The 23,315-nt window shown below is 44.0% G+C and overlaps 1 pseudogene; it reads right to left on the bottom strand.

Annotated features, from left to right (window-relative positions):
- Positions 1–4,114: 4,114 nt before the first annotated feature.
- On the bottom strand, positions 4,115–4,705 carry LOC132006981 (myosin regulatory light chain 12B-like; annotated as a pseudogene).
- Between the last annotated feature and the right edge of the window lie 18,610 nt (positions 4,706–23,315).

The raw sequence follows: 23,315 nt of genomic DNA, 5'->3' as shown, positions 1-23,315 counted from the left end.
CCCTCAATCTTTTTTATATTTTTTAAGATTTAATTTATTTATTTGACAGAGAGGTCACAAGAAGGCAGAAAGGTAGGCAGAGAGAGAGGAGAAAGCAGGCTCCCCGCGGAGCAGAGAGCCCGATGCGGGGCTCGATCCCGGGACCCTGGGATCATGACCTGAGCCTAAGGCAGAGGCTTTAACCCATGGAGCCACCCAGGTGCACCACCTCAATCTTTTTTTAAAAAAGATTTATTTGTTTTAGAAAGAGAGACAGAGAGTGAGTAAGAACACGTGAGTCGGTGGTGAGTCGGTGGGGTGCCGAGAGAATCTCAAGCAGACTCCCTGCTGAGAGCAGTGCCAGACTTGGAGCTCCATCTCACTACCCTGAGATCATGACGTGAGCTGAAATGAAGAGTGCGAGGCTTAACCAACTGAGCCACCCAGGTGTCCCTCCCCTCGATCTTTCAATCTGGCTTTAAGCAAAGCAATAGAGTAAATGAGGTTAAAATTATGCCAGAAAGATGGTCAGAAGGCATAGAGAGGAGGAAATGGGGCAGGCAAGAAAAGGCATTTTACAGGTATCACCTAAAGCATTTCCTGAGTCCAAGTTGCCCTTGTGTCTTGCTGGGGGACAGCGACAGCCTCTAAACTGGAAGCCTTTTCGCTTCTATGCTTGCCCCTCTGTCCTACATACAGTAGCAAGGCTGAATTGTTTGTTTGTTTTGTTTTGTTTTGTTTTTGTTTCTTTTTTTAGGGCTGAATATTTTAAAGACTTTATTTATTTATTTGATGGACAGAGATCACAAGGAGGGAGAGAGGCAGGCAGAGAGAGAGAGGGGGAAGCAGGCTCCCCGCTGAGCAGAGAGCCCGATGCGGGACTTCATCCCAGGATGCTGGGATCATAACCTGAGCTGAAGGCAGAGACTTTAACCCTTTGAGCCACCCAGCATTCCAGGGCTGAGTATTTTAAAATGGAAGCTTATAGTGAGCCCTGGGTATTATGTAAGACTGAAGAATCACCGACCTCTACCTCTGAAACCAATGATACACTATATGTTAATTAATTGAATTTAAAGGAAAAAAAAAAAAACCAAACGAAAACAAAAAACCAGAAAGCATGTTTCTTCTGCTGCTTTAAGCCCTAGGATTCGGCACTTAGGCCACACAGTAGGTCCCTTCCTTCTGCTGTTCTCTTGTGTTCTGCCAGTGATTCTCCCAGATGTGCCTTGAGAGGAGCTGTCCTTTTTGGAGGGAGAGGCTCACTCTGATCATTTCACGGGACCTCCTTCTCATTTGGACCTCTACCTAATGTGACATCTCAAAGAGGTGTTGCTGACCACCCTGTGCCCCGCCTGCTTCTTGGTTGTCTCTCAACTAGAGAATGTTTACCCCAGGAGGGCAGTGTCCTTGTCTGTCCTGCCCCCCATTTATTCCCAACACTTAGAACCGGGCCTGGCACGTAACAGGTGATTGATAAATATTGGCTTAATGATGATCAAGATAGTCCCACTGGGTTTTCTTTCCCTTTTCCTTAAGCATACGGTGATTCTTCATGTGGTTTTGCGCTGCTTCCTGGTGCCTTTAAGCTCGTAAGTGGAAAAGGGAACCAGATACGAATTCCTGTACTTGAGGAACTGTGATTAAGTGCTTCTGCAGTTCTAAACTTTAGTTTGGTTCAAGTCTACTTACCTCCAGGCTGTGAGTTTGGATAATAAATGGGAAAGCTCTTCTGAACTGTGCAGCCCTATCCTAGACCACAAGAGTGGACTGATGAGGAAGTGGAAGTCCAGAAAAACTAGGTGGTAGTAAGTGAGCAGAGATTTGTGTAGGTACCCAAGCTATAAAGCACAAGTCCTAAACAATGTGTAAATGGATTGATTTTAGACAGATAAAATACCATCTCAAGGGACGCTTGGGTGCCTCAGTTGGTGAAGCATCTGCCTTTGGCTCAGGTCATGATCCCAGGGTTCTGGGATCGAGCCCTGCATCGGGCTTCCTGCTCAGCGGAAGCCATCTTCCCCATCTCCCTCTGCACTGCTCCCCCCATCTCGTGCTCCCTCTACCACATTCTCCCTATCTAAAATAAATTAATAGAAGTCTTTAAAAGAAAGTTAAAAATCAACACCAATTAGACATTTTCAGAAGAGGGAAGAGATATTGAACAGCAATAGGAGACTTCATTTTAAAGGCACTTTTTTCCTTTTCAAAAATTTTCTCATCTATTTCTCAAGTTGTTTGGCCTTGAGGATTTTACGTGAGCTCATAGCACCCTTGTCGACATGGTTTTCGGACCACAATACTCGCACTGCCTTTCAACATACAATAGCATTGCTTAGAATCTATTGTCTTCTGCTTTTTTTAAAACCTGGGATAGAATTTTCTGAAATTCTACTCATATAATTATCCCAATTATTTTAAAGCTCAATAGTAACTACAGAATCATGTTATAGTGTAGTGGAAATGTCTTGCCTCTTCTAGGCATTTGGGGCTTTTTGTAGAGACAGCACAGTGCTCCAGCACTATAAGCTCTGGACTTCGGTGCCCTCGGTTGGAAATCCAACTCTCACTTACTAATAGTGACGCTGACCAATTATTCAACTACTTGGGACTCATTTAAATTAGCTCCCCGTTTATTGGCGTGCCTGGCTGGCTCAGTTGGTGGAGCAGGGACTCTTGTTCTTGGGGTTTGAGTTTGAGTCCCATGATGAGGGGTAGATTGTACTTAAAACTTAAAAAAAAAAATCTTTAAGAAAAAGAAACAAATGAGTTCCCCATTTAAAATATGGAGCTAATAAAAATCTATCCTACAAAGTTGTTGGGGAGAGTCAGTGAAAATCATGTATGTATAATACCTTGTGCATAGTAAATGTTCAGAATTTTGCTGATTCTTAGAATCTTAGATCAAGGGGCGCCTGGGTGGCTCAGTGGATTAAACATCTGCTTTCAGCTCATGTCAGGATCCCAGGTCCTGGGATCGAGCCGACATAGGGCTCCATGCTCAGAGGGAAGTCTGCTTCTCCCTCTGCCTGCTGTTCCCCCTGCTTGTGCTCTCTTTCTGACAAATAAATAAAATCTTTTAAAAAAGAATCTTAAATCAATAAAATATTGAATATTTTCTCAGATACATCTTATATTTATCATTCAGTAGTTCAAACATATAACTTATTAGAAGCATAGAAAAAACTAAAGGCACAACCAGTTTTCAATGCACGCAGTGAAAATGTACTTAAAAGTTTTGAAGAACATTGTCCCACATACGTGAAAAATCCATTTTACCATGAAATTTGAATTATATGAGGTTGGAAATCTGGAAAAAAGACTATCCCCAGCTTTCACTAATTTTAATTTAATTTAATTTGATTATTTGACAGGGAGTGTGCACAAGTACAAGGTAGGGCAGAGGGAGCAGGAGAAGCAGGCTCCCAGTGGAGCAAGGAGCCGGACTAGGGGCTCGATCCCAGGACCCCAGGATCATGACTCTAGCCAATGGCAGATGCTTAACCGACTGAGCCACCCAGGTGCCCTAACCACTCATTTGTTTAACTTGTCATTATATTCTATTTGAGTCAGAATAATCTTTATTTCAAAATACATCATTTTCATTATATAAAAATATAAAAATCCAGCAAAACCAGAAATATGAATATATTTTCCTGGGCTTTCACATTTGCTGATTTTTTATTTGCAATCTCTCTCTCTCTCTCTCTTTATTTATTTTAGTTCTTTCTGGGGGAGGGAGTGGGTGCATAAGTGCACAAACAGGGTGAGGGGAGGAGGGGCAGAGGGGGAAGGAAAGGGGGAATCTCTCAAGCAGACTCCCAATCTAGCACAGAGCCCAATGTGGGGCTCGATCTCATGACTCTGAGACCATGACCTGAGTTGAAAGCAAGAGTCAGATGCTCAACTGAGGCACCCCTGCGATCTTTTTCAATATAACTTACAACCTCACCCCTGTTTCCAGTCTTATTATACCAGTGCTAAGTGCAGAAAGATCTGCAATAAATACATTTTTTAAAAAGGCAAAGTTGTGAAAATTGATCTCATTCAACAGGTTCTGTGAGAGTGAAGGTAAGCATCTAGGAGAGAAAAGGAAGTAGGGCATGGCAGTTGGAAGTTTTTATCTGGAGTTCTTTCAGTGATCTTTGTCCATTGATTCATGTTTAAAGATGCATGTGAACTCAATGTTATTGAAATCTCCCTTTTTATCAATAGTCCCTGTACAGCTCATATACTTCCTTGTCTAGAAATCGATCTCCCATTGTCGTCAACAACTCTCTCAGATGATGTTTCTGAGTCATGCCTGTTGTTTCTTCACGAAACCAAGCAAAAGCATTTCAGATGACGTCTTCTGGATCTGTGCCATTCAACTTCTCACCAAACATCATGAGGAGCAAGGTGAAATTTACAGGCCCCCTAGGGCATCCTTCATCATGGCTTTGAGGTGTGCGTCAGTTGGATTCTGCCCTAGAGAAGTGAGCATAGCATGCAAATTATCCTTGTTGATGAAACCATCTCTGTTCTGATCAGTCATGCTGAAGACCTTGAATTCCTAAATCTGTGGCTGGTCAAACATGGCAAACACATAGTATGTTGCCTTCTTGGTCTTTGCCTTTTTGCTCCACGTGCTGGCTCTTTCATTCTAGAGATGTGTCCTTTAGAAGCTACAGTTCATGTTGTCTAAAGTCAGTCTCATTACAGCATAAATGAGGATCCAGTCAGCCATCATCGTAGAAATTGTTTCATTCAACAGAGCTGGCCGCCAGATGCCGGACTGGGGCTGCACTGTGCCTGGGTTTTCAGAGTTCCTGTCAGCTGGGTGTGGAATGAGGTTGACAAAATGGTGGTACGTGCTGAGGCTGGGTAGTGGGTACACCAGAGATTGTTAGACTTTTCTTTTGAATTTGCTGTGTGTTTGAAAATTCCCATAATTGGGGTGCCTGGGTGGCTTGGTCGATAGAGAATCTGCCTTTGGCTCAGGTCTTGATCCTGGGGTCTTGGGATTAAGCCCTGTGTCAGGCTTCACGCTCAGTGGGGAGTCTGCTTCTCCCTCTCCCTCTGGCCCACCTCCTTGTGCTCTCTGTCAGTGAAATGAATAAATAAAATGTTAAAAAAGAGAAATTTTCCAAAATAAAAGTTGGCTAAAGTATCTTCTACCCTAGAAGGGCTGTAATCCAATGGTTTTCAAGCTCTTTTAAAAAATAAACAAAAGGAACCCCTCTTTTTTTCAAACAAGGTGGAAAAAACTTAATATGTAAAACAATATGTAGGTGGAAGCTTAATATGTGAAATACATCCAAGGGATGCCGCTCAGGGTGAAGCTTGGGGGGCTGGCCATGTGGCCATGGGAGTTTGGCCTCTGGCCTTTCACCCACACCAGTCCGTGAGCCACCCGCACCGGGCAGTCCCCTAGGCTTGCTCACTACTCAAGTATGGTCTGGGGACCGGTAGCAACAGCAGCGCCTGGGGGCTGGTGACTCTGAGGCCCCATTAGTGAGCTTCCTGGTTTTACAACTGAACTAAAGCAGGCTCATGGGCACAGGCACAGAGCTAGACAACGGGAGCGGATGGGAGAGCCAAGGTGGGGGGAGAGGTTGCCTGACCTTGAGTCCAGGCATGTCTGTACCCTAAGGCAGGTTTCTCCCTGGGTCCCAGAGGCCAGGCACATGCTTTGTCTCTTCAACCAAGCCCCAGCCTTCTGCCTGGCGCCACTAGCAGGACCCTGTCCCGTGTCCTTGCATCTTATTCTATAACTACCTTACCTAGTGCCAAGTTCCTGCAGAACTGGGGTCAAAAATGGCCCCATTATTCCCCCCCTCAACACATTCTTCACACCAGTCCTTGTTAAAAACTGTTTTTGATGAGTCGGGCAGCCTCCTGGGCCAAATCCTTAGAGGCTAGACATTTGGCAATTAGGGTGTTCCCAGGTGGGTTTGAGTTCGAGACTAGGATTCCAGTTTCTGGCAGGTTCTGGGATGAGCAATGTGGGGACTGTGGTCCACTTTCTTGGCCATGCAATCCCCAATTGCTTCTGCCTCCGCCAAAGCCGTCTGTCAGGCAAGATCCCTGCCACCGGCAACAGACATTTCAGCCCTGTTCCTTCTAAAGACCATTTTATTTTATTTTATTTTATTTTTAAAGATTTTATTTATTGGGGTGCCTGGGTGGCTCAGTGGGTTAAAGCCTCTGCTTTCAGCTCAGATCATGATCCCAGGTCCTGGTACCCTGGGGCCAGCCGCAGGCCCAGACCTCATACACACCTGAAATGCAAGTCTACCAGAAGAAGGTGAGGAGGGAAGGAAACAAAGACCAGCTCTTCTTTCCTCCTCCTCCTGGGCTTGGTCTGAGTGGCCTCAGGGCTCTTGGAAGCCTCGCAGTGGAAGGGCAGAAAGGGGATTGTGGGTGTGGAGTTGGGAGGAGCCCATGACCCCTTGAAATGACTTGAAGCATTCGGGGCATGATTTGTTGGAAGTGAGTGACTTATGTTAAGCAGCTGTTAGGAATGTTTCCCAGCTCAAGTCCATGCACGTCTCTAACTGTGCAAGAAAGAAAGGGAGCTGGCAAGGTGTGACCGTGAGTGAGGTTCTTTCTGTACCGTTCACCATCTGGATGAGAGGTCTCATGGGCAGCATTCCCAAATGCCAGATGCATGTCTCTGTCCCAGTCCTTTTGCTGGTGTGATGACGTGGCTTATTAGTAGCGTGGCTGCTGATCAGCACAAGCCTCCATCCGTCCAGTGAGGTCTTAAGAATTTGGACTATTCCTATCAGTCTGGAATGGCAGCGTGAGGACCTTCATGAGCCTGCTCCTCCAAAAAGCCACAAACACACTGGCAGCAATGGTCAAAGTCAACATGTTCAGGACTCCGGATGCTCGCCCAAGGCTTGCAACAACCTGAGGAGCTTTGATTCGAGAAAAAGTGCTGAACCACAGCAAGCACAGAGGGTTAGTGTCTTTTTAACTTGGACTATTCCTGTCCCCTTTTCCCCAGCTTCAAGGGAGTCTTCAAATCTAGCCTTATAATCTCTCTAACTATAAAAACCAGGCACCTAGAAAATAAGCCAAAAAAAAAAAAAAAAGCCAAAATGGAAAGCAGTCCAAATATCCTTCTGTTAATAGTGATGATGTGATTGGGGATTGAGATTTGAGCAACCTTTGCTTTTCACTTTATAGCATTTCTATCCTATTAAATTGTTAGAAGAGTATTACTTTTTGTTGTTGTTAAATAAACTCTACCCCAACATGGGGCTTGAACTCACGATCCCGAGATCAAGAATCGAATGCTCTACTGACTGAGCCAGCCAGGCGCCCCACAAGAGTGTTAAATTAAAAATAAATAGTAAAACAAAAGAGCAAATGGGGGTGGAGTTCCTGAAAATGGTCTAGTGATTAAAGAATGGTAGATAGAAACTGCATAGAACTATTTATGACTGTTTCTAGTTGAAGACCTGTATAAAACAACCATGTCCTTTTTATTTGATATGCCATCTTTTACATTTTTTCTTAGTTAGATTTCCAAAAAAAAAAAAAAAAAGAAAAAGAAAAAGAATAGAAAAGTTTGTAACAGCTTTTATAAACTCACAATTTGACCTTTGGTTCCTGACTCTACTTCCCCTATAAGATTCTAAGTTTGTCTAGTGTGAATTCTCCTCCCATGGTGGTTTTCAGGGACATAACTGTAGCAAGGGGAGAAACAACCAGGGCACGGGGTTATCAGGCAGCCTGGCTCTACTACTGTTTGCAGAAATCACTATTTCAATTCATCTTTCAAACTAACAGCTAAGGACCCCTGGGTGGCTCAGTGGGTTAAGTGTCTGCCTTCGGCTCAGGTCATGATCTCAGGGTCCTGGGATCCAGCCCCACATCGGGCTCTCTGCTCAGCAGGGAGTCTGCTTCCCCTTCTCTTTCTGCCTACTTGTGATCTCTCTCTCCCTGTCAAATAAATAAATAAAATCTTAAAAAAAAATACTAACAGCTAACCAGAAGCCATCATAAGCAGATTTCTGTGCCCACTGTGATAGGCCAATCTGGAGGCTGAAACTATTTTTGATTGAGAATAATGCATCGAGGGCCCAAGAGGTACATTAGCGAGGGCTTTGGGTAGCCACCTGCTGTGATAATATCCCCACAATTATTTCGAAGGCTGTCTGTATGAATGAGCTGAAGAAAAAAACCTGCCAGGAATAAAATCCCCCGCCTCCCACTCCAGACACAACAGTTATTCATGTTTTGTTTGAGACCAGGAAGTAACCTGCAGGGTTCAAATTCTCCCATAATTATTGGAAAGTATCTCTGCTTAAGACCAGGAAGTAACCACTGTGATCAAATCCCCCACAGTGACCTGTTGACCATGGATAGGCTTTGGATCTTCTTTGATGGCCCTAAAGCTGTAGATGCAGTTTGGGGCTAATGTGAATTGGGAGAGGGTCCACTGCTTTCATCAGTTTCCTGAAGTGGCTCGTGGCCAAAAGAAATATAAGGTCCATTGATCTGAGGGTTTGCTGGATTGAAAGTAGGAAGTACCAGACTGATGAAAGGCATTCCTTTCCCCCCACCTCCTCCCAAGATTCTTCAAAGACCTTGTTGAGTCTGGGATAATCCTTGTACCTGAAGATTTTTGGCAACTTCATCATTTTAAATAAAAGTTATTGAAGAGATAGCCTGCGTGAGGAGAACACTCAGATCCTCCTCTGTCCCTTTGAAAGCACAAACCAAATATCCCATGTGAAAGGAATCTTTCCTGGACCAGGAGGCAAAGAGACATCTTTATCGCCACAGCTGGGAATTTCAGAGCACAGAGGTTATAGAAACAACCCTTGTTACTTTGTACTAACGTACGACCCTGGCCCAAATTCTGTTTAGGATTCCTTCCTCCTGGAAGCTCCCAAAGTTAAGTTTTCTTTGCCCTGCCCGTGCCTCATAGATTTATTGTTTCTTTCTCTAAAAAGGATGAAAACTTCCTGCCTTGGTCATTTCTTTAGGTCTTAATTTCATTACTGGTCCTCCGTGCACATTAATAAAAAAATTTTTTTTTGTCTCCTGTTGATCTGTCTCATGTCAATTTAATTCTTATTCCAGCTGGAAGAACTTGAAGAGTAGGGAAAGAATTTTTCCTTCCCTACAGATGAATCCCTGGGAGAGGAGCTGGTGGGAGGAAAACATGATAAGGCAGAAGGGTGCTTCCAAGCTCCTGACCTGGAAAGGATATTCAGGGAGAAGGATCTGTCCTAGCTTTGAAAGTAACCCCAGTCTTAGGCTGTGGAGCCTAAGAGGAGAGGGAAGCTCGGTGTTTCTGGATGTGTGGCCCAGGCAATAAGTAACCGCTATGTTAGGAACCATCATAGATCCTGTTGCTATTGGATTCAGGGGAATTGCCTCTGGAGTCGGCAAAGATAGGACCAAGCGCCAGGGCTGAGGGAGAGACGCTACCCAGCCTGGAGTGAAATGGGCTGGAACAATGCAGAAGCATAACATACAGGGAGCACTGACTGGCATCCCAAGTTCATGGCTCACTAACTGTGTGCACTTTGCCCTTAGCCCTTTGAGATCCCATTTCCTTCTCTGCAGACTGTGAGTTTGGGACTAATGACACTCCCGAGCATATATCTTTCAGAGTTTCAGGTTTAAAACCTTTGTTTATGTTTCCAAAAGTCAGGAAAGTGTGACTTTGGAGCTAATTTGTGCAAGTAAGATGGAACTAAGCTGGTCATCTATATAGTGTATCTACCTGGGGCCCTGAGATGCCTCCTGCCACATGACAGTAGAGTAGATTTTGATGTCTCACATCATTATGATTGAATGAAATGCTGGAGAGGAAAGGACTGGAAGTGGCATGATGCTCAGAGCTGCAACCGGAAAATTGCTGCCCTCAGAGGAGAAGTAGATGCATTAATTTCTCTGGTAAAGGCAGTAGAATTGACCTGAAGGAAATTGGGTGAAGATCCTGTTTGGAGGTGCAAATTTATCACATGAATCAAATAAACCTTTGGGGGACAATTCTTTTAAAACAAAATTTATTTATTTACTTATTTGAGAGATAGAGATAGAGAGAGAGAGCACACAGAGGGAGGAGCAGAGGGAGAGAATCTTCAAGCAGACTCCCTGCTGAGTGCAGAGCCCAACACGGGGCTCTAGCTCCTGCTCCTGAGATCATGACCTGAGCTGAAAACAAGAGTCGGATGTTCAACTGACTGAGCCCCCCAGGCGCCCCTCGGGAGACCATTCTTAGTCTAGGTGGAGGATCATCACCATAGAGGCTCACCTGTACCTTCAAAGCTGAAGGATGTGTTCATGGAGCATCAAACTTCAGAAATGGTTGATGACATATCCAGGAACAGTCTCGCATCTTCTTGTAGGGAAGCCAATTGTTTGAACCCTCTTGGGAAGCAGTTTTCAAATATTTAGTAAAAGCCATGAAGCTGTTTGTAACATCTGACCTAGTGATTTCCATTTTGGAGATTCTATCCTAAGGAAATGGCCCAGATGATTGAAAATTCATCATAAACGGATTGTCATCCCTCTGACACCGATCTCACCAGAATATGGAAAAATGATTCATAAAGTATGCAAAACAACTGATGTACTATAGTCCAACCCCTCCCCTCCAGGCCCCGCAGCTGCCCAGCATCCACACATGCTCTTCTTTCTGTTCGTTTACTTGCAAAAATGAACCCTGTGTCACTATCATATTCACTGTGCCAAAGGCACTCACCCTTTTCTCAAAGGAGACAACCCAAAGTCTCATCCTTCTTTTTTATCAAGTTTCAAGTGCAATACCTCCAGGTGATGGTTTTTGCTTTTGTTCATTTCTAGATGTAGTACTTTTTAAAAATATATTTTATTGATGTATTTATTTGAGAGAGAAAGAGAGAAAATGAGAGAGAGAGGGCAAGAGAGGGGAGAGATCAGAGGGAGAAGGAGATTCCCCACCAAGCAAGGAGCCTGATGTGGGACTTGATCCAAGGACTCCAGGATCATGACCAGAGCCGAAGGCAGTTGCTTAACCAACTGAGCCGCCCAGGTGCCCCCAGATGTGGCACTTCTTAATTCATAATTTCGCCTGCAGTTTAAAGGAGAGCGTGACCCACTCCCAATAGTCCCAATACAAGATGAGAGTAAGATAACAGAATATCTGTAATACCATGTCGATTTAGAAAAGGAAAGGGAGAGGAGAGCCTGCATGGCTCAGTAGGTTAAGTTTTCGACTCTTGATTTCTGCTCAGGTCATGATCTCAGGGTCCTGGCGGCATTGAGCCCCACATCAGACTCCGTGCTCGATGGAGAATCTGCTTGTCCCTCTTCCTCACCCGTGCTCTCCTTCTCTCTGAAATAAATAAATAAATCATTTGGAAAAAAGAAAAGGAAGGGGAGAAATCACTCATGGTGGTCCTCAAAATGCCGCATATCTCTCCACACTCTGCTAGAGAGGAGAAAGCAGGGACTCCCCATTCTGATGAAAGAGTGAGTTGCTTGAGCCACATTTCTGCTGCCCCTGGTTTCTGCTCTCTGTGAAGATAAACCTTGTCCCTCCTTGTCCTGCCCACATCTGAATAAGGTACAGGGAAGGAGTCCTCTTCTGGGGGTGTGGCAGCCTCCTTCCTGATGGTAGGGTAAGTATATGGTGGGGTAAGCCTTCAGATCTTTGATTCTGAGTCTGGAAATTTCTCCAGCAAGATGACCCCTTTATCAAATTAGGAGGTGGGGGATCTCTTTGCTTCTGGTCAATGTTATAGACTAATGATTAAAGAAGACAGTTACCAAACAATAGATTTCAGGGTGTGTGGCTTTTCAGTCCTTGTTGCTAAGACCAATCCCCTGGCTTTGAGCTTAATGACCTTTGATTTCTGCTATAGGATAATTCAAAACAATAACCTGGGATGGAGAGGGTTTATGGGGATAATTGATATCCTTTCCAGGCAAGGAATGTCCAGCCTGAGTTGCATAGAAAAGGCTTGGAGGATCAGGCTTGGCTCCTCTTAGGTTTCTGCCTTAACTGGTTCTACCTTCACCTTGGGGCAGATAACTGGACTTTGTCCACGTTGCACTGTTGTCTGATTCAACCATCTTGGAATTAGGATGCAGGGGTCCTATTAGGACAGCTGTATTTTCATCTTTGTCTGTCTTAAGATGGATCAACCTCATCATCCAAAACTTGTCTCTTCCTTATAGTACCTCTTTGAATGCCACAAGGAGCAACCAAAAGGATACCTGTATTGAAGTAATATAACCAGGTTCTCCATTTTCTAACACAAGACAGAGAGCTTTTCTCTGTCCTCCACCCAACTTTTCTTTAGTCAATTCTACATTATTCAGACTGGCCCTTACCAGACCACACTTATAGGAACCAATTTCTGTATGGGATTCTTCCACTAGTCTATGATGGAAGAATGGAATTATTGTGTTCTTGTGATAAGTTCAACTGAATGTGTGTCAAGTAATGTTGGATTGTGAGATGGCGGTGGATGAGTGAAAATTTTCCATACTTCAATTTTAGTTTTTCTGATGTCTGCTAGTGCTTATGCCCCAAATATTTAGGTGGTTTGAAAGTGTTAGTGCCCTCTAGCCAGTGACTACCAGGAGCACACCTGTAGTTGAACAAGTTGGGTTTATTACTCTTTACAGGTGAGGAAAAATGAACACAGTGGAGGAAACCATAAGGTCTTTCGGTAACAGCAGTGTGATGGGATTCTTCCAAGTAGGTAAGACCAAAGGGTAAGAGGGAGGCAGAAATTGAGCAAGAAAGCAATAGAAGGATTGGAGTTTATCCAGGCATCCAACCTAGATAAGAAGTCATATCACAGAAAGATAATTTTGAGATCACTGGGAAGGAGGACAGTGGTCAACAGCATTCAATAATAGGGAGATGACCAGAAAGAAAAGGACTGAATTGTGTCAAGACCAATATTGACTGAGTAATAGGGGTAGAATCCAGATTGCAATAGTTGAGGAGTGGATAGGAGAGCAAGATTTGGAGACAGCAAATACAGATGATTCTTTTGACAAGCATGACCATGAAGGAAGAAGAAAGAATAATAGAGAGTGCCAGAGTCAAGATGTTGATTATGTTGGTATTGTTTTAATGGGAAAGACTTGGGTTTGTTTAAATGCTGGTGAGAAACATTAAAGGGTGGAGAAGAGATTGAAAATAGAAGGTAAAGGGTGGAAATGGAAGAGAGGAATCAGAAAAGAATTCAATCAGTCAGTCAACAAGTGTTTGAGGGGCTACCATATTCTCCACATTATATAGATCCTGAAAATGCAGTGGTAATCAAGACCCAGAGCACAGATGGATGGACTGGACTCAGATGAAGCAACCCATCTTCTCCTGTGACAAAGAGAGAGGAGACAAGGATGGCTGATGAAGTGGGGGAGTTTTTAGGGCCAGGAAGGTAGAGAGCTGAGGGGGTTCTTGCCCAACAATGTCCATTTTCCCTGTGGAGTCGGAAGGAAAGTCCTTTAGATACAACTGAGGTTTAAAATTAGAGAAGGTTTCAAATAGTTCTTGTGGGGCATGGAAAAATGTGATGGTTAGTTTATGTTTTGACCTGGCTGGGTCACTATACCAGGATATTTGGCCAAACACTAGTCTAGATGTTGCTATGAAGTTTTGTTTTTTTTTTCCCCAGATGATATTAGTGTTTAAATCAGTGGACTTTGAGTAAAGGATATTACTTTACATAATATGGGTGAGCCTCATCAGTCAAAGACCTTAAGAGCAAAAGACCAAGGTCCCCTCGGGAGGAGGGAATTCTGCCAATGGACTGCCTTTGAACTCAAGTTGCATCATCAAATTTTCTCTGGGTCTCCAGCATGCTGGCTGACCCTGTCAAATTTCAGCTTGTCCAGCTTGTCAGCCTCCACAGTCATGTGAGTTAATTCCTTACAATCATTCTTTCTCAATAGATGGATAGATAGATAATAGAGATATATCCTATTGGTTATGTTTCTAAAGAGAACTCTGACAGAATCTGGAGAACTCTGACAGAATCTAGACAACATAAAGAGATCTAGAGAGAGAGATTGAGTCTGCTGACTTAGGATACAGAGAAGAATTGAGGGATGGCATCAAGGACTGAGTTGAGGTCGGAGACCATGAATCTGTAGTCCATCCATCAATGTGGTTGCAGGATTTTCTCTTGCAGTGTTCAGCAGCCCTAGATAAGGAGGCAGAAAGAAGGCAGAGGTATTTGGATTGATATGGGATCAGAGTTTTGGAGAAATGGAATAGAAATACAAGGTGGTTAGGATAGGGAGTCATCAAATGATGTATTGTACATTTAGTCTAGATTGGGAAAGAATTAAAGACAGAAAGGGGTTAATTGAGTAGGAGAGAATGGAAGAATCAGGGGACTTAAATTTGGTGAGATTTTTAAAAAGGCAAACCCAAAAAACCAACCAACCAACCAACCACCCACCCAACCACCCAACCAAAACAACAACAAACAGTGTGTTATGGGCTAAATTGTGTACCTTCCAAAAAAGAGATGCTGAAGTCCTTATCTCCAGGGCTTCAGAATGTGAACTTATTTGGAAATAGGATCTTTTACAGAAGTAATCCAGTTCAAACAAGGTCATTAGTGTGAACTTTAATCCAACAGGACTTTCTGTGTCCTTATAAATGGGGAAATTTGATGCAGAGACAGACATGCATAGAGGCAAGACAACATAAAGATGCAGGAAGAATGCCATGTGAAGCCAGAGGATTGGAGTGAGGCACCTATAATCCAAGCAACACCAAAGATTGCTGGCAACCCACTGGAAGCCACTAAGAGGCAAGGAAGGAATCCCTTAGAGCTTTCAGAGGGAGCACAACCCTGCTAACACTTTAATTTCAGACTTCTGGCATCCAGAGGTGTAAGGCAATAAATTCCTGTTATTTTAAGCCACCCAGTTGGTGGTGCTTGTTACAGAAGCCCTAGGAAACTTACACTACGTATGTGGAGAGTAAGGGAGTCAAAGAGCCTGAAGGATAGGAGTTGATTAAAGAGTAGATTCTAATTGGGTCCAGACCCCTGAGGAAGTTAGGTAATCTTGGGGGTGTATACAGAATAATCAGTTCCCCCAGAGTTTCTGAAAGCCCCAGATTTGTAGGGGCTGATGCTGAGTAACTAGGGGGCTTCATTGGAGCCATGGGACTCTTTCCTCTGTCATCCCAAATCTTGCTGGTAGTCCCAGGCACCCCAGAGCAAACCAGGGGTTCAGAATGTAGGACCTCCCCAAGGAAACCATTTTGAGATCAAATGAGCACTGCCTTGCTTTCATCAAACATCGCTATGAGGCCATTTTGTGCGTAGCTGTAATGGCAAACAGACTTGTGGTTCACCATAGGGTGACTTCCTTTGGCCGTCACTAGGCAACAAATCAGGATAGATCCATCTGTAGCCAATTACATGCTCTCCAGAGCAACACACTTTCTTTAGGAAGCAAACCTAAAAGTCCTAGATTATCAAAACCGCAGTAGAAATCCTTTATTTTGCTAAAAACACTTTGACCTTTTAAAATTGCTTCAAAATGAAGTCAAAACTTCATGCTGTGCATTGGGTTCTAAGTTGTAGTTAAGGTAGTCATTATTGTTCGAGAAATGTCTGGTTTTGTTTTATAAAGCTAAGGTGGCAGGTGACCCATTTCATTGACCTACTTTCAGTTTAAACAGAAATTGTCAACTAAAACCCACCTCATGTCAGTTGCAGGGATCTGTCTTTCAATGTTGATGTGTAAAGGAAAAATACTACTTTAGGTTTCTTCATAATTAACAAGGAATGCCTATTGGACATTGGCTCCAAAGATGATTAGGACACAGGTCTTGGCCTCAATGGAATGTGCTACAACCTAGTTGGGGAGACAGTATGTGTAGGTAGAAAGATAAAAATATCCAGTACCATGGGGGAATATTCACTCAACCCTCATGACAATCTTATGAGGGAGACACTATTACTGTGGCCATTTTACAGATGAGGAAATCAAGGCACAGACAGGTAAAATAAATAGCCCAAGGCAACATGGTTATCAAATGGTACCTCCAGAATTTGAGTCTAGGTAGTTTGGCTTCAGAGTCCATACTTTTAAGACAAAACTCGAAAAAAAATGAATGACTCTTTGAATGACAGCCTAGGTATTCCAAGACTTGAGCTAGGACAATCAAGAGAGAAAAGGTTTTTGAACATAATTTCACATTCCAGTCCCTAGTTAATAATATAGATAGCTTTCTCAAAGTACACTAGGTTATCATAGCCAGTCAGCCAATACCAATCAATTATTATAAAACTACCCCAGACACAGGTGAGTGTGAGGAAGGCTCTTGGTCATCCATACATCAGTGCGGACTCTTCTCTCTGGTTTCTCACCTTCATCATTTTTTCTGACTCCACTGTGATGGTCTGCCATCTGACCAGTTGAGAAAACACAATGACTAATAAAGGACATACAACCTTACATTTGCATTTAAGGAACACAAGCTCATATGTGTAAGCATTATTGTGTATTACCCTGTTTGTATCTATGGTATTAATCTTTATCAAAAACCCAAGGGTAGGGCCACCTGGGTGGCTCAGTGGGTTAAGCCTCTGCCTTTGGCTCAGGTCATGATCCCAGGGTCCTGGGATCGAGCCCTGAATCGGGCTCTCTGCTCAGCGGGGAGCCTGCTTCCTCCTCTCTCTCTGCCTCCCTCTCTGCCTACTTGTGATTTCTGTCTGTCAAATAAATAAATAAAATATTAAAAAAAAAAAACCAAGGGTAGGGGTGCCTGGGTGGGTCAGTGGGTTAAAGGCTCTGCCTTCTGCTCAGGTCATGATCCCAGGGTCCTGAGATCTGCCCCACATCGGGCTCTCTGCTCAGCGGGGAGCCTGCTTCCTCCTCTCTCTCTGCCTGCCTCTCTGCCTACTTGTGATCTCTTTCTGTCAAATAAATAAATTTTAAAAATCTAAAAAAAAAAAAAAAAAAAACCCAAGGGTCTCCCTACTCCTCCATCTTAACTCCCACAAAGCCTATGGAATTAGTATTATTATTACCCTATTTGGCAGCTGAGGAAACTGGAGTACATATTTTTTAAAGATTTATTTTTTTACTTCAGAGAGGGGTGGAGGGACAGAGGAGGAGGGAGAGAGAGAATCTCCGCCAGACATCTGGCTAATCACAGAGCTTGATGGGGGGGAGGCTCAATCTCACGGCCCTGAGATCATGACCTGAGCTGAAACCAAGAGTCAGATGCTTAAGGGACTGAGCCCCCCAGGTGCCCCGAAACTGAGGTACATATTAATTAAAGGGCACAGAGCTAGTGAGTGGTGGTGGGGACCAGGTCTGACCGACTGTGGTCTGTTTTCTTTTTTCAAGAATTTTTTTTTTTTTTTTTAGAGAGAGCAAGGGGGGGGTGGGGGGTGTGGGGGGAGGAGGGAGCAGAGGAAGAGGGAGTGAATCTTAAGCAGGCTCCATGCCCAGTGCAGAGCCCAATGTGGGGTTGGATCCCAGGACCCTGAGATCATAACCTGAGCTGAAATCAAGAGTCAGACGTTGAACCGACTGAGCCATCCAGGTGCTCCTATGGTCGATTCTCTTAAAATCTGTACCCTAATGAATTCCATGCAATACTGAAAGAGAAAATTATGTCTGTGTGTCAACTGACTATGCTGTTTTATATTCCTGTTAATGTTTATATGTCTCTTCTGGATACATCTCCTCAGCTTATTTGGAATGCCATTGGTCTAGGATTCCCCATCATTATCCCATGCAGAGAAACCAGAGTTTCTCTATTTCTCTATTGTATGGCAAATTTCTCTAATTTGAGCTAACTCATTAAATTTACCCACTCTTCCTGTTTAGGGATGCCTGTGTGTACGTGTGTGCATATGTGTGGGTCTTGCATGCATGCACACGTGTGAGTGTTTATTAAGCAGTAATTCAACTCAGGGGTTCTATTCAATGAAGGACCTTAGCTATAGCAGTCTTGCATTTCTAGATACTTCTGCTGTGAGAGAGCCATTACACACACGTGCACACATGAGCGTGACTTGCATTGGGTCAAGTCAGCAAAATCATCCTTACCTTAAGGCCAACTGGAAGGTGGTTCTGAGAGCCCCATGTGCTGGAACTCACGTAAGGGGCATGCTGAGAGAGAGAATAAGTCCCTGATGTAGAAAAAGAAGTTACTGGAGGCTCACAAACTGAGACTGGAAAGTTAAGAGGGACCACTCAATCGTCCTGCTCTATGGTGCCTTTTCTCAGGAAAGCAACCCTGATGTGCATTTTGCCTTGATTTGCTCTGGATTTCAAACATAGACTGCAAGGATCAGAGAAGGCATTGAGAAGTAGTTTTCCCAGGCTCCTGTTAATGACGACTTAGAATGTTCTATCCACTGTCCATTTTCCAGGCTCTCCACTGCCAACCTACCTTAAGCTGTCCTGTTCTCTCGCCTGAATGATCACTTGCTGGCCTGGGTAACCACTGTGGTTCCCAGATTCAGTCCATCCTATGAACCGAATACAAAAGTAATGGTCCTTCAAAGTCACACATGACACTCACATCCCTGGGCTGAACTCTTCAGTGGCTCCCTGGATTTCCAATACAAGAAAGTGTAAACTTATCTGTTAGCCTATCAAGACCCTCTCCCATCAGGCCTCACCCCCGCCGCCCCCATGCCCTCATTTCCTGCCACTCCTAACACACTTCCGCTCTAGTCAAGCCTGTCCTATCAGTTCCCCATAAATCTAGCAAGCTCATTCATTCACAGATTGTTGTATTACAATGAAATACTGTATTTGTTTCATTCAAACAATGTATTGCAGATGTCTTCTGTGCCAGGATCTTGATGAGGTCCTAGATCCCAAAAGTGAGCAAGACAGTCCCTTGCCACTGAGTAAAGGTCAGAGAGATGAAAAGGCAAGCACAATGAGTAATATGGTGAAAGAGGCCAAGGTTGCTGCGGGAGCGCAGCAGAGAGGCACCTAAGCCAGACTCGGGGCAGCCAGGAAGGATCCTAGAAAAAGCAGTGTCGTAATCCCGAGACATGAAGGATGAGTAAGAGCGAGGCAGGCCAGGAACTGTTTGGGTCTTTTGCTTTGCGCATGCGCCACGCACTCTCCTGGGCACAGAAGAGGCGCTCACGAGTGGTTCTTACTTGACCCTTCTGCCTCTCCACCTGCTACGACGTAACAGATTCATTTTGGCTGAAGGATAATGCTTTCGTCATGCTGCAGTAACAAGGCCAAAATCCCAGTGGTGGACTACAGTAGCATTTAATTTCTTGCTCACACAAAGTCCACTTCGAGGCCAGCTGCCGCGCCGGGGCAACGGTGACTCAGTGGTCACTGTCGCTCTGATTCTGTGCTTCCACAATCACTGTGGTAGGGTGGAGGGAAAGGGCAGGGTCTCACACAGCCTATTCTGCACCCTAGGCATGAAAGTGGTCACTTCATTTCACAATGCATTGGCCAGAATAAGTCACCTGGCCAAGGTGGCCGCAAGGGGCAAGCCACCCAGCAGCCAAGGGGTGCAGCGAAGTGGACTCCTCTGGCGTGCTGGGAAGAAGGGGACCAGTTAGACTAACGCCAGCTGGGTGAGTGCTCGACTTCTAAGCAGATACTACTTAGGAGTATGGCATGCTGAGTGGGTCTGTGGGTTATTGTGTCCAGAGAGCCGGGCGCTCCAAAGTTTGGGCTTTAATGGTTTTGTTACAGTTGTTGTTTTTCCTGCCTGGAAATTATGCCATCATCCGTGCTTGGGGTTACGCCAACAATGCTAAATCATCAGGCAAAGTGATTACACTGCCTGAGGCACAGTATTAACGATGCTTTTGTCACCATTTGGAAAATGGGATCGGTAGGTGGAGTAAAGCAAGACAAGCGGCCAGGTTTGCAGACCCGCTCTGCTCTCTAAGTTGTTGTAACCTCCTAAAGATTTTCTTCCTCGTGTCTTTTGATGGCTGAGTGGGCTGTTTCCTTGAATTGGGCTAGTGTGTATCCTGAGTCACACCTATTACCCATTTAGGTCTCTAGTTCCTCCCTACAAACTCTGTGAGTTGATATATACCAGACATATGTCTCAGTGCGTGTTCCCAGAGTGGGCATCTGACATGCCAGGCCCCCGGAAACGGCCATGAGAACTTTCTGGAGATATTTGCAGGTTATACAGAGGAACGATAGAAGCCCAGTTAACTTCATCAATAGTGATGTTTCCTAATTCACCCTAAATAGGGATGTTTGGTATATATCGAATATTGGAAAAATAAGATATCTTTTTTTTTTTTTTGGTCCTTTGTAGTAGGAAAGGTTTAAAACTTTGATAGTATTGAAGAGGATGGGGACAAACCAACACCCTCCCACTGAAAGTGAAAATTGGTATAACATTTTCAAAAGGCAGTTGGATAGCGTGTATAAAAGGATAGCTTTTCAGACCCAATGATCCAACATTTTCAGTGCTAAAAATTGAGCACAACTGTGAAGAAATTCACCACAAACTTGCCGAGATTTATGTGCAAGGATGTTCATGGCCGTGTTGTTTGTGACAGGAACCATGGAAACAACCCAGGTGTCTATTCATACAAGAACTGAGAAAAGATACAATGGCGCATTATTGTTACTTTTATTTTTTTAAAGATTTATTTATTTGAGCGGGGAGGAGCAGAGGGAGGGGGAGAGAGAGAATCTCAAGCAGACCCCCTCCCAGTGTGGGGCTCAATGCAGGGCTCAATCTCACCACCCTGAGATCAAGACCTGAGCTGAAATCAAAAGCTGTACGCTTACCCAACTGAGCCACCCAGAGGCCAAAGTGTGCACTATTTTTTGTTTGTTTGTTTAATTAGATGGATCTCCGTAGTATGGGAAAATGTCTGTGCTATATAAATCAGTGAAGAGAGAAAGCTTCAAAATGGCATGAAAGGTTTGTTTGAGAACTGTTTTTTCTTAATAAATGCTATTATGCAGACAAGAAAAAAAATGTCTGGAGGAATAGATACCGACTTCACAGGAGTTAATCTCTCGAGTGCTGGGACAATGGGACACTTTCACTTTCTGTAACACTTGCATAGTTCCATAACATTAGAAAATTTTGGAATCAGTAAATGACATTAATTTTTTTCTAATTTAAGAAAAGGGTGTAAAACCTTCCTCCGAGAAAACCTATAATACAATTCTTTGAATAAACCCCCGACTTCTGAGAAAATCCCAGTTCGCTCTATAGCTCAGGGAATAGATTTGACAGCTCTTAACTTGACCAGCCAAGTGTAACAAGAGTGGAGCTTAGCAAACAGCTCCGAGCAATTAAAGCTATAGAAAATTCCCAGGCACCAGAGTTTCTGATGGAACCCTGGCCTTTGCACTGTCGTCTTTGATCTGCTCTCAGGACTTACTGTTCTAAGTGCTTAGTGCTTTGGGGAGGAAAGCACAGTGCTCATCAGACCACACGCTTTAAAACTTTCCGTGACTACCAGTTGCATACAGAATAAATCCAAATCATTTAGCATGGCATTAAAGGCCCTGTGCTATTTCCCAACCCTCGATCCCAACCTAGTCAAAGGGCTTATATAGCAAATGTTTAAGTGTTCAGGCTTTAGATCTTTAGCTAGATCTAGGATTGAATTTTCTGCTTCATATCCATTTCAAGAAACCCTAAGCTATTTGCCTTTCAAAGCTGAGTTCACCTGTCCTTTCTCCAGATCCCTGCATGGTTTTGTCCATACGCCTTCATGGCTCTGACACTTCCTTACAAAGTAGTTTTTTTTATGACCTCCCTAGTAAAAGATGAGCTGCATCTTCATGAATGTCTTCATGAATGTCTGAGCCCCCTACAGCGTGCAGCGCATTCCTTACACCTGCCAGGCTGACAGTAAATATTTGAATATTTGTGGAATTGAATGAATGAACAAATAAATACATTTCCCTTTTAACCAACTCCTCTGCCATTCAACACACTGCTGCTCATCAGAGCCTAAAATCCTTAAATAAAAGAGAATAAAATCCTTCTGCAAGGGGAGAATTTCCAGTTTAAGATGATTTGGCGGCATCGAAAGTGCCGAACTCAGAGTCGGGTAACCTCAGCCTTGTCGCCCCAGATCCTCCATGAATGTAGATATGTGAATTTCAATTTCCTTCACTTTTTGGATCTGTTCGTGTCTTCAAAATGAACATCAGGATAGGATGATTTCCAGAATTGAACATTCCATGTTTTTCATAGTCTGCAAACTTAAGATAACTGGAGCAATGAGATCCTTGGATTGTGGCCACCATCATTTTCTCATCCATTCTAGAATATACTTACAATCACAATAGGGACAGAGGCATTTCCTTAGACATTCTCTCCAAATGCTCTTTCCTTGTTTGGACATAGTGGGATACACCAGGGCCCCACCACCCCAACACTCTGACTGGTATTGACTTGAATGAGGAAACTGGGTAATGCTCTTTAGAAGTGGGAGGAAGAGGAGGACGAGGGGAGGAAATTCGGCTCAAGAACCATGGGATCAGCGAAAGCCCCTAACAGCGGGAAGGAACTCTGTTGTGTTTATTTGGCAACCTCTGATTTCCTTCTGTACAAGTGTTCTGTTTGGGGTAAAGGCATAGTTACGTTCTATAATGACTGTTATAATTCGGCTGTTGAAAAAACTTTAAAACTGGGGTGCCTGGGTGGCTCAGTTGGTCAAGTTGCTGACTCTTGATTTCGGCTCAGGTCATGATCTCATGGTCCTGGGATCAAGCTCCGAGTTGGGCTCCACACTCAGTGGGGGAGAGTGTTTCAGGATTCTCTCTCTCCCCCTCAGCCCCTCCCCCCTGCTCATTCTTTCTTTCTCTCTCTCTCTGCAAAATAAAGAAATGAATCCTAAAAAATTGAAAACCCACAGTTCTATATTTATCAATAGAACACTGTTCCTGCCATCCCAGGTGGGGAACACATGGCTGAAGCCAGAGAACCAAATGGTGCAGCCAAAGTTTAGAGGCCAAGGTGAGAGCAGGTAGGCATAAGGACAAGAGAAATTCCTATCACCTAGGTCAGGTTTCAAAAACCAAGAAAGGACGGGGGCACCTGGGTGGCTCAGCTGGGGTTGAGCATCTGGTTCTTGATTTCAGCTCAGGTTGTGAGATGGAGTCCAGTGTCAGGCTCCATGCTAGGTGTGGAGCCTGCTTCAAGTTCTTGCTCTCCATCTACCTTTCCCGGCTCCCTCTCTAAAGAAACAAAACAAATCAAGAGAAGAGAAAGGGTTGCCGAGCTACTTCGAAGAAAAAACATGTACCTAATTAGTGTTTTATTTTTAAACTTTTAAAAAATTTATTTATTTATTTGAGAGAGAGAGAGAGACAGAGCTCACGAGCATGCACTCAGGAGGGAGGGGCAGAGAGAGAGAGAGAGAGAG

This window comes from Mustela nigripes, chromosome X (genome assembly GCF_022355385.1).
Source record: "Mustela nigripes isolate SB6536 chromosome X, MUSNIG.SB6536, whole genome shotgun sequence".
NCBI lineage: Eukaryota > Metazoa > Chordata > Mammalia > Carnivora > Mustelidae > Mustela > Mustela nigripes.
The sequence above is the reverse complement of the archived record's forward strand: the minus strand, read 5'-3'. Positions and strand labels throughout refer to the sequence as shown.